This window comes from Crocodylus siamensis, chromosome 9 (genome assembly GCF_052110815.1).
Source record: "Crocodylus siamensis isolate JL-2025a chromosome 9, ASM5211081v1, whole genome shotgun sequence".
NCBI lineage: Eukaryota > Metazoa > Chordata > Crocodylia > Crocodylidae > Crocodylus > Crocodylus siamensis.
Genome location: NC_143403.1, coordinates 64,459,865 through 64,479,785, shown reverse-complemented (window position 1 = coordinate 64,479,785; position 19,921 = coordinate 64,459,865). Strand labels below are relative to the sequence as shown.

Genomic DNA, 19,921 nt, shown 5'->3' with positions numbered 1-19,921 from the left:
GCATTGATTCCAACCCTCGCCTGCCACATCTTGATTGATTTTGATCTTATTAGTCGGGAGGTATTATTTGCCAAAGTAGCCTATTGGCAATCTCTAACCAATTTTATCAGTGGCCCCACATTCCTGTTGTCTTTCTTACCCAATGCATGAATTTAGGTTAATACGCAAAACACAGTCTGCTGTAGTCAAATGATTTTCTTTATTATTCTTTTTGTTCCTTCACACTCACAACTATTACAAGACTATTATATTTTTTGTATATATAAAATATATATATATTTTTTCTCTTTCATAAACACCTTTGGGACATTTTCTTCTTTATTGATGTATAGCTTAATCAAACTGACTTTCAAAACTGTGTCTTGAATTGTCCCAAAGTTTTCACTTTCAGTTTTACTTCCCCTTTACTTTTGTAGGTACTCCTGCATTCTTCCTTATAATCAAACACTCTCGCTTAGCAGTCAATAACTTCAACAAAATCAAAACAAGGTGTCCCGACATGTTTGTTCTTTTTCCTTTCTTACTTTCTTTTTTTTTTCAGAGTATCCGCCCCGCCTGTTTCTTGCAGCTTCTCTTCTTCCTACTCCTCTATTTTTTTCTTCGTTGTGATCCTATTAACGTTCACTTACATTCTCCAGAATCTCCCAGCTCCCTTCCTTCATCCAGCTCTCTCTGACACACTGGACTGACCTCTAGAATCACCCCGACTCCACAATCTTCTCTGTTCTCTCTCTCTCAGGAGACATCTCTTGCTCCCATCTCATCCTCCATGCCATGCGGCCCCGCCCCGGGCTTTTTTATATGCAGGGAGCAGCTGCTCCTGAATTGCCACTCTCCCAGCTTGATTGGTTTCTCCGCTTCTGCATCCTCGTTTTGTGTTAGTACCTCTTCACAAGTTCCATGTTGGATTGTCACATCAAAACTACTTTGCTTGAAGATCTAAAAGAATCATTTTGTATCTGATGAGAATCAATATTCTCAAAGAGTTTTGTACATCAGGTAAATTTGCTTGTCAGGCAAATCTTCTATTGCAAAAGGCATCTGTTGTCTGGGAAAGCAAGTTACACTCTTCCGTATGCGTAACGGGGTATAAACACTTAGAAACTATCAGTCTTCTGTACGTAACATGGGAAATAATACCACCAACCCTGGAACAACTGTGTTGGTTCCACAGGGAAAATTTCACTTAATCCATTGGCAATGCTGCCTTTAGGACATGGACCACTTGGGAGAAATGAGAGGAAGTAAAATAAATGAAGCTTCTTCCTTCTTTATTGATGATTGATTTAACAAAATTCTTTTCCATTTTATTTTAAAATCAGCCCACATTTGACAGAAAAGAAACTATATTGGAATTTGATAACAGTATGATCATAATAATACTGCCAGTTTGCTACCCTAGTCTGGCTCATTTCCAAAATGTTTCAAGGAGCCACTATAAAACTCGTATGAGGTATAAGTCATAAAATAATGTTACAGGGCAAGAACTAGGGCCAGAAATTTTCATAGATTTCATAGATTTCATAGACATTAGGGCTGGAAGGGACCTCGGGAGATCATCGAGTCCAGCCCTCTGCCCAAAGGGCAGGAAGTCAGCTGGGGTCATAGGATCCCAGCAAGATAAGCATCCAATTTACTCTTGAAGGTGTTCAATGTAGGCGCTTGAACCACCTCCGCTGGCAGACTGTTCCAGACCTTGGGGGCTCGGACAGTAAAGAAATTCTTCCTTATGTCCAGCCTCAAACCGTCTTGCAGGAGTTTGTGACCGTTCGACCTCGTCATCCCTTGGGGCGCTCTGGTGAACAGATGTTCCCCCAGATCCTGGTGGTCAGCCCTGATAAACTTATAGGTGGCCATCAGATCACCCCTGAGCCTGCGCTTTTCCAGGCTAAAGAGTCCCATGGCTCTCAGCCTGTCATCGTAAGACCTGTCTTCCTGACCTCTGATCATGCACGTGGCTCTCCTCTGGACTCTCTCAAGCTTCTCCACATCCTTTTTGAATTGTGGAGCCCAAAACTGGATGCAGTACTCCAGCTGCGGCCTCACTAAGGCCGAGTACAAGGGGAGAATGACGTCCCGGGATTTGCTCAAGAAGCATCTATGGATGCACACCAGCATTTTGGTCGCTTTACTAGCCACAGCATCGCATTGGAGGCTCGTGTTCATCTTGTGGTCAATGATGACCCCCAAGTCTTTTTCTTCTGTAGCGCTAACCAACGTAGCACTGCCGAGCCTATAAGGGTGCTGCAGGTTTTTCCTCCCAAGGTGGAGAACCTTGCATTTTTCAGTGTTAAACACCATCAGGTTCTCGTCTGCCCATTTGCTGAGCTTGTCCAGGTCAGCCTGGATCACCCGCCTATCTTCTGGCATGGATGCTTTGCCCCAAAGTTTGGTGTCATCGGCGAACTTGGCCAGTCCACTCCTGACTCCAATGTCCACATCGTTAATGAATATGTTGAACAGTATGGGTCCCAGGACAGAGCCTTGAGGGACCCCACTGGTCACAGGGCACCACGATGAGTGACTGCCATCAATCACAACCCTCTGGGTCTGACCACGAAGCCAATTTCCCAGCCAGTGGATCCTGGTGGAGCCAAAGCCACAACTGGGCAGTTTGGCCAAGAGGTGATCATGGGATACCAGATCAAAAGCTTTTCTGAAGTCAAGATATATGACATCAATCTCTTCTCCCTTGTCCAGGTGATAGGTCACCTGGTCATAGAAGGAAATGAGATTGGTCAAACAAGACCTACCCGCAACAAACCCATGCTGGCTGTCCCTTAGAATGTTAGCCTGGGCCAGTCCCTCGAGGATGGCCTCCTTAATAAACTTTTCTAAGATCTTCCCCAGGATAGAAGTCAGGCTAATGGGCCTGTAGTTAGCCGGATCCGCTCTCCTCCCTTTCTTGAAGATTGGCACCACATTGGCCTTCTTCCAGTCTTCGGGCACTACACCAGAGCACCAGGAGTTTTCAAAGATCTGTGCCAGGGGCTGGGCTATGACGCTTGCCAGCTCCTTGAGTACCCTGGGGTGCAGGTTGTCAGGGCCAGCTGACTTGAAGGTATCCAGCTTCTCAAGGTGTTCCTTCACGAGGTCAGCATTGATGGAGGGTAGGGGATCCCCCTCACCCAGATTTCCCTGTCCCATAGCAGGCATGGGCATCCCGTGTGACTGATGAAAGACTGACGCAAAGTACCTATTTAATAGGTTGGCTTTTTCCTGGGCGTCAGTTGTCAGTTGCTCCATCTGGTTTAGCAGGGGTCCAACATTGCCCTTGCTTTTCCTCCGGCTCCCCACATATCTGAAAAAGGACTTTTTGTTGTCCTTGATGCCTGAAGCTAGTTGGAGTTCAGTTGCAGCCTTGGCTTTCCTGGTTTGGTCCCTGCAGGACTGGACCAGCGCAGAGTAATCCTCCTTGGAGGTGAATCCCATCCTCCATCCTTTGTAGGCTTTCCTTTTTAGCCACAGTAGGTCCGCTAGGTCTCTGGAGAGCCAGGGGGGCTGCTGTGCCTTCTTGCTGCCTTTCCCCCGTGTTGGAATAGATTTAGCTTGTGCACTGAGGATCGCTTCCTTGAGAAGCAACCACTCTTCTTGAACTCCCATCTCCCTGGGGTCATGGTCCCTGAGGGCCTGACCGACTAGCCTCTTGAGCTTGTCAAAGCCGGCTTTTCTGAAGTCAAGGACTTCTGTGTTGCTGACTGACTTGCCAGCTTTACGGCGGATGGTGAAGGTGATCAGCTCGTGGTCGCTGTCACCCAACTTCCCATCAATCACTAGGTCGCCGATTAGGTCATCCCCCGTCGCCAGTATCAGGTCAAGCAGCGCTTTGCCTCTCATTGGCCCATAGACTTCTTGAGTCAGGTAGAGGTCATCCACGCACGAGAGAAAGCTTTGCGCCCGCTCAGATTTAGCTGAGTGATCTTCCCACGAGATGTCTGGGTAATTGAAGTCACCCATGACAACCAAGGTCCTGGAGCAAGCGGCCTCAGTCAGTTCCTGGGTGAACTCCTGGTCAAGCTCAGGACTTTGAGTGGGAGGTCTGTAGTAGACTCCCACCGTTGTGTCCCCTGTGCCGAATTCCCCACGAATTTTTACCCAGAGGGTCTCTAGCTGTCCATGCCGGTCGCCAACATCAGCTTGCAGGGACATGTAGCTTTCATTGACATAGAGAGCTACACCCCCGCCCCTTTTGTCAACACGATCCCTCCTGTACAGGGTATAGCCCTCTATACCCGTGGTCCAGTCATGGGTGGAGTCCCACCAGGTCTCCGTTATCCCAATGACGTCATATTTCTTTGCACTGAGCAGGAGGACGAGCTCATCCTGCTTGTTGCCCAGGCTCCTGGCATTAGTGTACAGGCAGGCAAGTGTGCCCTTGGGGGCTCTTGCCTTGCCCACAGGTTGTGCCAGGGCTGGGGCAGGGGTGGGCTCCCTTAAGTGCCCCTTTAAGTGCCTTGGTCCGCTGGCTTTCCAAGGGCCGTTCAGCCCCATCCCCCAGTGGGCTTAGTTTAAAGCCCGGTGGAGCAGGTCAGCCAGCCTGGCTGAGAAGAGCCTCCTCCCCAGGGGAGAGAGGTGCAGGCCATCTCTTCCCAGCAGCTCGCTGCCTCCCTTGCCAAAGAGCGGGCTGTGGTCATGGAAGCCAAAGCCTTCCTGATAACACCAGCGCCGCAGTCTTTGGTTCACCGCGTGGATCCTCCTCTCTCTCCTCAGCCCATAGCCCGAGACTGGAAGGATCGACAAAAACACCACCTGAGCTCCCAGACCCCTAAGCCCCGCTCCCAACTCCCTGTAGCACCTCATGACCTGGCTGGGGGTGCTCCGAGCCGTGTCATTGGTGCCCACATGAATCAGGAGCATGGGGTAGTGGTCTGTAGGCCGGAGGAGCTGCGGGATCCTCTCCGCAATGTCTCGGATGCGGGCCCCCGGGAAGCAGCAGACTTCCCGGGCTAAGGGGTCGGGGCGGCAGATTGCCCCCTCAGTGCTCCGCAGGATGGAGTCTCCCACAACAAACACCTTACGCTTTGTCTTGGGGAGAGCGGGGCCAGTAGCTGCAGTCGAGCCTGGGTTGCCTGCAGGAGCTGGCAACTGCGTGGGCTCTGCTGGGGCTGCAAGAGGTGCGAACCTGTTGCTAAGCTCCGGCGGGGCAGGGGCCTTGGTGCGGCGGGCCTTGGCGCCCTTGACCACCTTGGTCCATGCCCCTGACTGGGCAGAGCGGGAGGTCCCAGAGTCCTCCTTAGTGGAGGAGGGAGACGGAGCACTCCCCTGTGGCTCCCGGGGGAGAAGGGCCTGGCAGTAGGAGTCTATCTCCTGCTCACAGTCCCTGATGGCACGCAGTCTCTGGACTGTGGCTTGGAGCTCCTCCAGCTGGCGCGCCAGAGACCCCAGTAGGGAGCAGACCCTGCAAGGGGAGGCGGCCATGCTCCCGGGCCCCAGATCCTGAAAAAGGGACAGGCAGCCCCCGCAGCCAAGAGCCAGGGGCTCTGTCTGCATGGAGCCTGGAACCATGGGCTCCGTCTGGGTGGCCGTCTCTGAGGTGCCCAGTGGAGGGGCCGCAGAGCCCGAGGGGAGCCTCGGGGTGCGGCGCGTGCTCATCCGTGTCATGCCTCTGGTAGGCTGGCTACGGCTGGGGCTGACTACTCTGGGGGGGGGTTGCAGGCAGGGTCTCGTGCCCTCCCACGCCCTCCCCTGCGCGAACTCCGTGCTAACTCAAGCGCCTGTTTACGCAGCCTGGTCGCATGGCTCCCTGGGGGGCTGGGCCAAGTAGGGGCCTGGGTGGGGGCTTGACCCAGCCCGGCACCAGGCAGCGGCCTCCTCCTAGCAAGCGAGGAGTTAACCCCTTCCCACCACGAGCCCGCTTACCTCCGGCTGTGCTGGGGGTCGGCAGGGGGCTCGGCAGCTGCTGAGGGGGTGTCTGGGGGGCTTCGGGGGAGTGGGGGTGCAGCGGGCTTCACCCGCGTGTCTCTCACCACTCCAGAGCTTACCTGAGTGTGGGGGTTTTTTTTATCCCCCTGTTTGGCGGGCCCTTTTAAACTAGGCGCATGCGCAGTGGGCCTGCCATCAGGGAACACTGGCTTCTCAGGCCAGGGGGGCCCTGCCCGGGATTTGGGGGGCCCTGCCCTACAGGAGGGGGACTGGTGAGTACCCCCTCCTTCACTCCTCTCCTTAGCTGTACATTCATAGCCTTTAACATAGCAATGCCCTGACATAGCAATGTCTAGCATATTTACACACTTGGAGATGCAAACTCCATTAACAGTACTTTCTTGGGGACGGTGACATATGCCCCATGAATGGCAGAGTTTAGCCTTGTCTGTCTCACCTATTATGGCTCACGTACAAAATTCAATAAAGCTGGAGTATTGCCATGATTTGATTTGGTTGCAAAGAAGACTAGCATTTAACACAGCAACATGTGAGCAACAAATTCTACCACAGCTAGTCGAGAGAAGAAGAAAAAAAACATAGAAATGGCTTTGATAACATGGATCACAACACATGTAATTCACTATCAACATCTTCTAAAATGTGTTTAATTTAACAGTGCAAAAAAGCACTCTAGATGTGAACAGACATTAATGGGACCTGAGAATACTAAGCTATGACCTTCAGTGTCTCTCCTAGGTAGGGATGAACAAAACCAAATAATTTTGATTGGCAAAAAAATGTCAAGGTTTTGAGATTTCTTTTCATTGTTCTGTGAGACACAGATAAGATAGTTCATTTTTCGTTTTCTCAACAAAAAAAAAACAGGGAGAGAGTGCTATCCCAGAAAAGCCTGGAGGTTATGGCAGAGATTAGCATTCAAGTCTCTGCTCTGAGCCTCATTCTGAACCACTAAACTATAGAGTCAGCCTCTAACTCTCTGGCCAAATTAATATATAATTACTTTTATTAAAGGGGAACAGCTTCAACAAAAGTGACAGGTGGGGGGGGGAAGAGGGGGAGCTCTCTCTGAATCAGGCAAAGCTAGGACTTGACTTCGCATCTTCTATGTCCCGCAAGAGTGTTATATGCACTAGATTATTAGTGATTCTGGGAATTTACTTGTTTCCTGGAAATTCCATCATGGGTAAGAAGAATTTCTATCAATATGCTTCTGTGAAATGTGAGTTTCAACAAAGAAGTATTTTTTAACATGAAGTTTTAAGTAAAAAATTCTGGCCAACTCTCCTCTTGGGAGCTACACCACACTTGGGGATTGAGAAAGATGTATTGCAACATATCTGAAAGGATACAAATTCATTTTATGATTAATCAAAAGTGACAAAATGAATTCTAAGAGCCTATTGTTCCACCAAGAGTTTCTTCCCATTTAAACCAACAGGATTCTGACTGAACTGCCATTAGCCAACATTGTCATTGTCAACAGTATAAGGATGACAGTTTTCCAGTAAATAGGGGAGTCATTAGTGACCCCATAGATGACTGAGGAGGGCAATCTGAAAGCCATGTGGTCAACTGCAGAAATAGCAAATGATTCTGGGAGGAAGGAAAATATTGTTGGGTCACAGCTCTTTCCTTTTGTCTCTCTCATCTATCCACTTACATAGTGAGGTGAATTTCCTTGAAAAAAACAATGCCTTCTTATATTTCACAGCACCATTGGGACAAGTCAGTACTTGAGTCTCCAAGGTACTAATGAAAATATTGCATTTCTTCAAATTGGTCTTCAAGTTGTCCTTGAATCTTTTTTTGCTTATCTTTATGATAGTGACCATCACTGAGTTGGGAGTATGAGACCTGTCTTGAGAGACAGTTCTCAGGCATCCTTATGATGTATATTGACCAATGGAGTTGACGCCATGTAAACATGGCTTCAGTGTTGGTGGTTGCTTGAGCCAGAACAGTGGTATTTGTTCCCCTGTTCTTCCAATGGATTCTTCCAATGGAAGGATTTTCCAAAGACTTCAATGATGGTAATATTACAAAACTCTTAGCTATCGCCAATATTTCATCCAAATTTCACACCCATACAACAGGGCAGGGATGACGAAAGCCAAGTAGACAAGAAGTTTGGTTTGGGTTCTGATGTCATGACCATCAGAGAAATGATTTTGGAGGTGTCCAAAGGCAGAACTGGCAGATTTAGAATTATATTATGGGTGTGTGTAGATAATGGAGGCTGGGGCACATGACTTATGAAGAGAGGTGAGAGAACTGGGCTTATTTAGTCTAGAGAAGAGAAGACTGAAAGGAAATGTAATAGCAGTCTTCATCTATGGTGGTTCCAAAGAGAACGGAGCTAAACTGTTTTTAATAGTGGCAGATGACAAAACAAGAAGCAATGGTCTCAAGCTGCAACAAGGGAAGTTTAGGTTAGGTATTAGGAAAAAACTCTCTCATGAGGAGGGTAGTAAAACACTGAAAGGTTACCTGGGAGGTGGTAGAATCTCCATCCTTGGAGGTTTTTAGGACCCAGCTAGACAAAGACTTGGCTGGGATGATCTAGTCAGGGATTGTCCTGCTTTAAGCACAGGGTTGAACTAGATGACCTCCTGAGTCCCTACATGCCCCCCCTTCCAACTCTAATTTTCTATGATTCTATGACAATATATATTATACACACATATTATATATTATATTATTTATATACTATAAATGTCATTTCTAATTAGACCTCACTTAAAAATGTGGCTTAGGTCTTTAAAAGGTCAACTGACAGGGTAGCTCTGCTACTGGTTCCCAGTGAGTCTGAAGTAAGGGAAGTCAGTTCCTTGACGGTATTCTAAACCTTTCAGAAATCAACTGCACAACAGGAGCTTGAATACTCCAGCTGTACGCTCACTGAACTGTATGTCAGAATGATACGGACCCCTGCATACAATTTGCATTCCAAAAATTCTGATGGACTCTCATACAGACCCACATTTTCACAGGTGGATGGTACTACTATTTAGCTTCATCCTTTTGATTATTACCACTTTATTATAGGAATGAATCAGCATTTGTCTCCAGAGACAGTATCTGTGTTTTTTATCTTGCTGTGGCTGACAAAACAATTTCATTGTTCTTGAGATCTTTACTAAAAAGTAGATACTATATGATACAGATCTTCACTAACTCTGGATACTTGCATTTCACACATCCCTGATTAAAGCAATTTGTACCCCTGCATGGTCTGTGTATAATTAAAATCTACGACCTTCAAAAGACTGTTACTTATTGATGCTGCCAATTTATAGTATAGAATGAAAAAGAGGTTTGCAACAAATTGAACTATTATTGCAATCAAGAATGTTAGCTATTGAAAAACAAAGATTTAGAACATACAGCTAGAATAATTGAGCTTCCTCAGAGAAAAGCATTTGGGTGCATTGTGAACAGGAAACAACACTGGTGATTGCATCACATTTAACAGAACAGTAACAAAAGTGATTTATTTCACATTTCCTAGGCAAAGCCATTTCACATTTTTCATTGCTAGGCAAACACGGTGAATATCACATGTCTGTACAAAAATGATAATTATTGCTAATTAACACAAAAATATTTTTAAAGCTTCCTAGTTTTCTTTCATTTTCTTGATCTCTCAAGTGCCCTCAGTGGCCTTTCTAGCTGCAAGCCAATTTCTTACAAATATCTGAATGAGTTTTATCTTCCTGACACATATTACTACAGAGATGGCTGAATCTCAAAAGTTCTGGAGTTCAGATTTACTTAGAATCGAGAGCAAAATCATGTATTCAGAGACTTCCTTACCTTTTAGAATTAACCTGTGGCAGAAAGCCACATTGGTTTCTCCCCAAAATCTCTGCCCTGTGACTATGTGATTAGAGGGGCCAGCACAGAGGATTCACACCTCAGCCTGTCTCTTTAGGTAACCTGAGCTGGCTGCATTCCTGAGGGAGGGGGAAACCTGCTCCCTCTGCCTACATGACTGGCATCTGTTACCTGGGTGAGGGGCATCTACCTGGGGAGCTGGAATCTGCCCAGTAACAGGTGATGTATTTCAAATTGGTTGGCTGACAGCCAACCGGGGATGGTCTCCACTGGCCCAGGTGAATGAGGTCACAGGGGCTATATAGGTTGGAGGGGGAGGAGGCTCGCTTTCTTCGGCCATGATGTGAAGCAGCAGCAAAGCAGGGGAGACAGAGAAGCCTTACCATCTGGACCTAGCTTTCTCTCTCACCCCAAGACTCCAGAGGGGAAACTGGAGAACTCTGGAAGATGCTTGTGAGTAAGCTGGTCAATCGGATTAGATATCTAGCTGGCAGTAACACAGATGCGTAATCAAAAGGCTACCTCAGCCACACTGTTTGATCTTTAGGATTTCTAGGATATTGCTCAATCCTGTACCCTAGTTTACCCTACCCCTTGTAATCAATAAAGTTCTCCTTTTTGACTGGTGTGGGAGACTTATTGAGGGGTGGGTCTAAATTATGCCTAAGAGACCCCTTAGGTCTGTGGACTAAGGGAAACTTTACTTTTTGCCCCCTTGACTTGGGGAAGTGCCCCAAGTGCCTGTACTGGGTCAAGTACCTGTTGGACTATTAGGCCTGTGTTTCCCCTAGGACACAGGGCCGAGACAGTCCCTTCTCGGGGTGGTGGTGGCAACGTTACCCCCAGACTAGCGAGTGTGCTCCGGGAGAGGGGTCGGCCAAGCATAAGGCGCCCCTAGGGAGGCATTTGGAGTCTGGAAGGTGGTCAGGCACAGGGAGGTGGGTAGCTCAACGCAGGAGTGCCCCCTACTGGCCCGCCACATAACCCTTCAAAAATGGAGACCTTATAAGTGAAAGTTTCTTGTGAGGTTGCCAGCACTGGCACATACCAGAAAGCTTCCATCATGAGAACAGCCTCCTGATATCTAACCTAAATCTACTCTCTGCCAGCTTGTGACCATTATTCCTGGTCACTCCTGGCAGTGCTCGGGGGAACAGGGACTCTCCCAATGCCCTATAACATTGTTTTATGACTTCTACCTCATGGAAGATGTATAGTAGCTCTTAATAACTTTTCCAGTTTGTGCAGACATATCGTATGTGTGTACAGCCTGTATGCCACACATGCAGGCATTCCCCATGCTGTTAATTTGCACTTGGGGGGGAGCAGGTTTTGGGGTAAAAAAAATGCATGCCTAAAAAAAGTGGGGTGGTACACATGGCAGCAGCACATGCCACCCAAAAACAGAGCCTGGCAGGCATAGTTGCTGATCCCAGCCTTCTCCCCACCCGGGGTAATGTACCCTGTGCTAGAGTGCATGTGGCATAGGTGTTCTCTGGGGACAAGTAACAGCGGCACCAGGGTTCGAATTATGCTTTAACTCTGGTGGGGGGTCTGCAAAAAAAATTGAGCTGACCATCACAATCCCCAAATAAAATCAGAACCTCTCCCCTCCCCCCCAGATTGTTTTCAAATTTTACATATGGGCTCTCATCTCTTATGGGAGTCTTCAACCCCCCTAACCTGCTCCCCAAGCTCTCCTGTAATTCAAACCCTGAGCAGCACACATTGTGCCACTGCTGTTTGTCCCCAGGGAAACATGTTCCCACTCATGGGAATGCACCCCACGAGTCCATCACTAAATTAAAATAAGCATTTTAATACATAGTATGTTACCAGTTGTTAGCATTTTTTTTTCCTTAAGGTCCTGATTTAGCAACTTGCATGACCACAGTTCCCACAGGTTAAACTGAAATTTATTTAGACAGCTTAAATTGATCCAAATTTAATTCTTCGGTTGCACCTAAAACTGGGATTTTCAGAAGCACTTAAGTGATTTAGGAATATAAATCCTTTGATTCTCTGTTGACTTTCAATAAGATTCAAGCTCCTAAGTTACTTAGATATTTTGCAAAATCCTACTGCTATACAATGATTCTGTTCAACTCACTTTCATTTTCATTAGCTTCTTATGTTTAAGTAGATAGGGAATCATTAGAAGATTTTTTTAAGACAATTAGACAGAAAAATGGGCAAGAGCCTTCTGAGATTTAGTCCCAGATCTAAAGCACAGAGGTTAAGCTTAAAGAATCTTTCAGTCTCTTTTGGAGAATGCCAAACATGCTGTCCCTATTCAACTAGCTTTTCATTCAACTAATATTCAATTAATATTTACTAGTAAGAATATGTGTTTTAAAGCTCTAGAGTGCTTCCTAACACACATCCTTCTCTGCTAATAATTTGATTAAATGTACACATGTATTTTTCTCAAAATGCCTCATTGTAGATCAGAGTCACTAAAAAAATGGTGCATTTTACCACCATGTATATAGTTTGATGGACAATGTTCCTTTCTGAGTGCATTAAATATTTTATCTTCATGTTACATGTATATAGAATATCTACACAGTATCTGGGCTTTTCTGGATTTGCTCTATTTTGTGCTCAAAGTTTGGAATTACTCATAAATCAGTAGATGAAATATTCCACTATGTCTGAATAAGGAAGTAGAATTGACAAAGCTAGCATCTTTTCATCTTGAAAATGTGGAAATATAATCAATACAACACCACTCAATCTGCCTTGTGTAAGCTGTCACAATATTGTTTTAATCTTCTTTTTCTCCACAGGTAGCACATAAAAACAACCCCGCAGCATCTGAGTTTTTAATCTTCCCTAATAAAGAATCATTTGAGAAGGACATAATCCACATATGATATGCAGTGTACTTCTGAACAGAGCTAAACTTTTGCCATACCTGCCGTCTAGAAAAAACTGTTCTTGATATCTTACTCATTGATTCATTATTTCATACGACTGGCATCAATTTTTTTAACCAGGAAAATAGCTAAGTTCATTTTTTTTATGTATTTTCCATGCTAACACAAAATATGGCAATTATTGTATATTTGCTGAATAGAATCTATCATTCTATTCATCTTGATAATCTCCATGATAATAAGGACATAATATGTTTTTTGGTTCGTGAAAGTTTTTCAAAATGATCCTGACTCTCTGAATAGGCCTGTGTTTTCTGTAAGTGTTTCCCAACATAGAATGCATTCCTATGAAGAGGACTAACATATAGCATATGTATGATCTACCTACAGATAAAATGGTCTTATGAGAGACTTAAGACATTCATAAAACTTGTGCTTGCCTGGTGCATGGAGTGAATTTCAACTATACTACTTTGGATGAATAATTTTCAGGCTCGAAGCTGGTTTCATTGGGCATCTGGTACATGTTATTCATGCTGTGTAACTGGTCACCTAACTCACACAATATTTTTCTTAGTATTAGTATTGAGGTAATACCCAGAAGATGTCTTGGCAAAGATGACTTAGCATCCTTTGGATCTCTGTGGATGATTGGGAAAGGTGTGCAGAATACCACTTTGCCTGGAGGATTCAGCTTGCAGATGGAGCGAGGTGCTGTGAGGCAGACTGGATCAAGTTTTGTGATGATCAACAGAGGGGGAAAGAATTTGCAGCTTGGATTCAGAGCATTGCTAGTGCATGGGAGTGCCTTACCTATGGGTGGCACTCTCACTTGTGCATCAGATTCAACAGCCATCAAAGAACGCACCACTGCATGCACCATGCTCTGTAAAGAATGACAGTGCCAACTGAGTGCCCAGAAGTCAACTGGATTTAAGTGCATGCTTACGTGCTTTGCTCAGTCACACCAGTGACTGGCTACTGTTACAGCATAACAGCGAACTGCTAACCCACTAATACCCCACCTTCACCCTTACATTTCCTTCTCACTAAAAAGAAGGAAGCAGGGAGTGAATTTTGACTCTGAATAACAGTGTCAACACTGGCAGCTTCTGGCATGCTGCTTTCTTCAGGGCTAGGACTGAAATCACAACCTAGCCTCTTGTTGGTTTAGTACAAATGGGAGATGCCTTGTCTTAGCCAGCAATTCCTCTCTTTGCATGCTCACTTGAGTAAGAAATGATTTTGGATGGTGGAAGTGTGGTCAGTATACTGTTGTAATTCTATATTGTTCCATTTATCAAGGGTAAGGCATCATCCAGAGGATAGAAATGCAATCACATGATCCTTCAGTGGCTAATAATGTCAAGACCTCTGCCACAGCATGCTCCTTCAATGAGTGATTATCTAATTCCCATCAGGTATCTATTTCCTTTGCACTTTGTATTTTTGCAGTATCCCTTGCTGCCCCTCCTTTCCTGCTACAGCTGCAAGAACTATACTGGATAGTCCTTTGGACTTCATACTTTGTACTGGTTGAAAAAAGCAAGGCTAATGGGGAAGGGGGCAGACACCAACAACACTCCTATCTCTAATGGCCAGTAGGTGCTGAACTAGTGTCAATAAGAAAAATAAGCTTTATGTACCATATCTACAGCCTCAAAGTGTGATTGTTGCACCAGACAGAAATCATGTTGTTTTGTTAACACATTTATTCAGACTATTACCTTTAAATGAAAAAGTAGATGGCAATTTTCTGTGGTTCCATATAATTTTGAAGTATTCTGATATTCTTAAATAACATCATTTACTGGATTGGCGGGGGAGTGGGAAGGGGAGTTGAGTGGGATGTGGGGGTCGCATCCTCTGGATTTGCTGCTGTTGCTCCCTGTCAGAGACAAGATACTGGAATAAATGTATTGCTAGTATGATCCAGGACAGAAAATCTAGATTATAGCAAATGCATTTACTGTTGATGTTTATTATGGATGGGTAATTCTTTTGGCAATCTCAAAGCTCTAGTCAAGATAGAAGCTGCATTGTGTTTACTTGCTACAGAAAAAATGAAGTGGACAAAGTGCTTGCCCTAAAGCAATGGGTCAAATAATGGAAATCTTTTCCTTTGAGTAGTCATCTAAGTTTGGAAATGATTCTTGCCTGGACAATTTTGCAGCCTTTTGTGTTTAATTTTATTTTAAAATAACTGTGAACTTACAAAACCCACATGGCATTTCAGTTGTCATTGCCTTTATTGCATTGTTTAACTATGATCAAAATTCAAATGATAAGTGAAGCATGTATCATCTTAATTTCAACAGTTGGGTGTTTGACTGAAACTGATAATTTATTTGGCTTCCAAGTTAATAGTTTGAATGAAACAAAGTTTGTTTTTCACTCTTCAATTAGAACCAGTATTTCAGTTTATCTTATGTGAACAAGGCCATATTTTGAAAGATTTTCTTTACAAAAATTCTCTGCAGGAACCTCCAGTCAAATGTCAGAAAGGCATACTACAGAGAAATAACTCAAATTGACTCCAACATATAACCATGGACACAGCTGTGAGCATAGAGATGGCCCTTCAATATGCCAACCTCTTCATTAGCCACCTGGAAGAAACAGTTATAGAAAAAATGCACCATCAGGCCTGCACTACACCTGCATTACATAAATGATGTGTTCGTTATTTGGCCTGAACACCTGGACTCACTTACTGACCCCCACTTGTACTAACATCAGCTTTCAGGACATTATAATGCATATCCAGAATGGCACCCTGCAAACCACTATATACATAAAACCCATAGATCACCATACATATGGCCACAAGACTAGTAATCATCCTAAGCACACCAAACAAGCTATTATCTACAGTCAGGCCCTTAGATGCTACTGCATCTGCTCTGAGGAGAGCGCTGTAATGCCCACCTGGCCAGCCTAAAATCTGCTTTTATACAACAAGGATACTCCAGTAGAAAAATGGATTGTACATTTGAAAAGGCTATCCAAATATGCCACAGCAACCTGCTACAACACAAAAAGAACGCCCCCCTCCTCCGCAACCATAAACCCTGATACCATCCCACCAGGCAACTGATAAGAAGAATCAACAAACAACTACAGCCTGTACTTGAAAAAGATCAGACCTTGAGAGAAATATTTCCAGCCCCTCTGGTCATGCCTCTCAAACAACCCCCTAATCTTTCCCAACTCAACATCAGAAGCAAACTTCCTACTGCCCAACAGACTTCAGGTGGGACACAGCCTTACCTTGGCAAGAAATGCTTAACCTGTCAACACATCTCCACTGCCACTACATTGAACACCCCCATGACAAACCTATCAGATTCCATAGTTCCTACCCATGCCTGATCCAATGCACCAAGTGACCTCATGGCCATTACGTGAGTGAAATTTATGTAGTATGGTGTCAGATATCAACTTCCAAACCTATGAGCCAGTGTCTGGTCAATGTGTGGATTCCAATCTACCCCCTCTGGGCATTTGTAAAGATTGCAACTTTTGATGAAGTGCTGTGCTGTCTGTTCGACACCGCATTCGTACACGGGTCTGTGCAAGATGTTCATGTTGTGAAGTGTTGTTTTGAAGTATCCATATCCAGAACTCAGTCTATTCAGCTTAAACCATGCTTCTCTGTCAAGGTCGTGCCCAGTGGAGCATTTGTTTGGTGTAAAAGGCTGTAGGAATAAACCTGACCTTTCCCAGCAGTTGGCCTGCTCTGTTGCTGCCCATAGGTTTGGTTCAGCATCCCCAATCTCTTCCAGGAGCTTGTAGGTGTCATGTGCTAATGGTTTACAACTTTTAAGCCTCTTAAGCATCCACCTGTTCAGGTCTTCAGCTAATAGTTGATGGAGCGAGTGATTTTCATTATGTCTTGCCTCTATGGCCAGTAATGAGGTTAGGGTTTGTCTTCTTATATCACTTGGTCTAATGCCCAAGAGTCCATGGAGTACATCTGGGTGAGTGTAAGTTGTGCAGCCTGTTATGAGTCTCAGTGCACTGTTAAATACAGTGTCGAGCTTCTTAGTGTGACAACTTCTAAACAATACAGGAGTGCAATATCTTGCTGGGGCATATACCATTGCAAGAGCAGTGGCTCTGAGAACTTTGAAGTTGGCATTGCATGTCATGCTGGCTAAAGGCCTCTACCTATGCAGAGACTTTATTGCAGCCTGTAATGGGGAAGGCCTGATCAGGGTCCGTCTACTGGTGGCCCCGCCCACCTGTTATGGGCCAGACGCCCATCTTCTTGCCTGCCATGACTTGTTGTCAATTAATTGTTGTTAATTAAATGGGAGGCTTCCCATTGTATGGCCTGATGCCAGGGGGTGCTATCTGCAGCTCCTTTTCTCCCCTACACCGCAGCCCAAGCCTCGCAGATGGTATTTGTAAATTTCTCTTTATGTTGGGGTCTCAGCTGCTGTGGGCCTACCCCTTCTCTCTCTAGCTAGGCCTGTCAGTCAAAAAAACCCACTAATCAGGGTTTGACTCCCAGGCTCTAGCTCTCAAAAAAAACTCTCAAAAAAAACTCACTCGGGCTCCTGTGCCCTCTGTGGCAGTGGGTTCTGCTCACGCCTGAATACTGTGCCCTCTCTAGCACTAGGGTCAGCTCACCCCCAAATATTGTGCCCTCTCTGGTGCTGGGGTCCCCACACTGCAGTGGGCCCCCACTGAGGCCTTCTCCTTCCCCAAATAGCCTCACCCAAACCACCGGTCTTAACGTTCAACACAAAACATAGGCTTCCAAGGCCATATAATGGAAAAATGATAATACAGAAACAAGAGAGGCAACATGCCTGCTTACTTTAGATGATCATGAGGATGGCTCAGAGCATGACAACATGACATAGTCTTCTGATAGAGACTGCAGCCGCAGCACCGTAGTCATTGGGAGTCCCCTCCGGCCTTCTCCATTTGCCATTTGCAGGATTCTGGCCTTTCTCTTCCTAACCAGCTGGTAGGGCTTGAGCCTTAACCCCTACTTGACTGGCCGGCTGTGACTGGAAGGTTCTGGATTTAAAGGGACCACCCAGTCTCTTAGTAACAGGGCTAGGGTTCCCTGTTACACAGCCCTTCTGAATGTGATGTTTATAAGTAGCGGGTTACCAAAATCACTGAGGGAACTTACCAATGTTTACAGGTGGATCACAGTGTAAAGTTCTAATTCCGCTGTCATTTCAAGGCAGACCCACCCCTCAGTGTTGATTGGTGGAAAGGCTCCAATGGGGGGAGAAGAGATGAGGGGTAGCTACCATCTTGTCTGCTGCCCTTTGTGCACCCTGCCAGTCAGCCCCTGCCCCTCAGCCCCTGCCCCTCCTGGCAGTGAAGACTACTGTCTCCTACTGGGGAACCAGAATTTTATTAAGGATATTTTTTGTTGATTTCATGGATTTTGCAGACAATTCTAGATTTTGCAGTTTCCACAAAATATGCAATACCGCAAATTAAATAGGTCCCTACTTATAGGCGAGGGAATGGTCTAATGTGACTCATAGGTAGGTTGGGGTATGCTCATGGGGAAGGACATGGTTGCCTACTCTGATATTCAAAGTGCTTGTGGTTTGACAACTGTCTAGGTAGCAGAGTGAAGATACTGATTTATTGATGCTCAACTTTAAACAACACTTGTGCAGATATTTAGCAATGATTTCCATGTCAGTACTCAGTGTCTTTTCCAGTTCTGTCATATCTATTCCTTGGGCTACTATGGCAACATTGTCAGGGTACATTTATTGCTTAGATATTTTATACAAGAAGTCTGAGATATATACAATGTAAAGTAGAGAAATCTACCTAACATGTTTGAAAAGCAAACTTGGGGACAAAAATTCATATACTGGCTGGACACTGAGGACTAAGGAATTAACACTGATATTGGTTTTATGGCACATTATAATCTACGTGGCTCCTGCATGCTTTCCACACATGAAAGGTAAAAATGACCCTCTTCCCTTTTCATAAGCCTTATTCTCCAAGTAATCAGTCTCTTTTCTTCTGCTAATTGTGTCTGCTACCTCTGGCAATTTCTTTCACCACTTCATGCAACTGTTTTTTACTATGTTGCGCTTGACTTGTTCTGGTCAGACCTGAAAAAGCATGTCTTGCATTCAAAAGCTTGTCTAACTATATTCCAATTATACCAATACCATTGGTTCAATAAAAGATATCACTTTAAGAAATCCTTGCCCTAACATATAAGCAAATCTCAAGACAAAGCTACTGAGTCATTCATATTCCCTAATGCACTGATGAGCACTAATTCTTAAATATAAAAGTGTTTCAATGGTCAACAAAATCAGAGAGAAGTTTATGATCAGATCCTAATTTACTACTGCTGTGTTATTTCTTTTAAACAGGATTTTGGAGATTTCTTTAGAAAGCTGACTGAAAAGACTTCCACAAGAACAGTCATAAATAAATTTCATGTCCAAACCTTCTGAACATTACATTAAAAGCCAAAGTGGTATCTCTACCAGATGTTACAGTTTGCTCAAAAATACAATGCAGCACTTTGAAATGCCTTCAGGGGGAGTTTAAGGAGAAAAAGTGGAAAGTACAGGTTAAACTAAGAATAGAAAAGGGGAAAAAAACAGCTGCCAAACAGTTTATTAGTGGCATGGGGTGAAGGGATGAAGAGAAAGCAGGCTTTGCTTTTGTAATGCAGTTCCAAAAGGGCACATTTAAGAAATAACCATACAAGCTAAATGGGTCAAATGTGGCAAAGTGAGTTATTTAAATGATTACCTACTGCACATATTAAGTATAAATGATGCACTGTAATATGCTATGTATTTTTAATGCCTGTCCTCTGGTCAATTGTAATGGTTTCATAACAGATGTGACTTACTTTAAGTACTCATGAAGAAAGAGAGGAAAGGTTTGACCATCATTTAGCTAATAAGATACAAAATTTCAGAAGAAAAATATGGCAAAGTTTGCTTTATTTATTTGAGGAAAAAAGGATAAATGATTAATAGTACTACTAATAATTCCAAAGCAGCTGCCCTACTTAACTGCTATAGTCCATGAGAGTGGGTGGAGATGGGAAACACTAAGTAGCTGGGAATCTTAAAAAGCTGTTAAAAGAAAACATTTGGATTTTAATTATTGTTTATTTTGGTGTAATGTTGTGGTACAGCTACCAAAGCACCATCTGATGTTAAGGTAACTAATACAATTCAAATTAAGGAACCAATGTTACCACCAAAATAACTGACCTTTGGCAACACAAAGTTTGCCATGACATATTTGGTACTCAAATATCAAGGCCTATTAAAATGATGAAAGAGAAACTCTGTGTA

The 19,921-nt window shown here is 44.6% G+C and overlaps 1 long non-coding RNA gene across 1 annotated transcript; it reads left to right on the top strand.

The window, feature by feature from the left end:
* The first annotated feature begins 10,069 nt into the window (after positions 1-10,069).
* LOC149857776 (uncharacterized) lies at positions 10,070-16,317 on the top strand. Its single transcript, XR_016444069.1, has 3 exons — positions 10,070-10,173; positions 12,510-14,020; positions 15,080-16,317. It is a non-coding gene; the product is annotated as an uncharacterized LOC149857776 (long non-coding RNA).
* Positions 16,318-19,921: the final 3,604 nt, after the last annotated feature.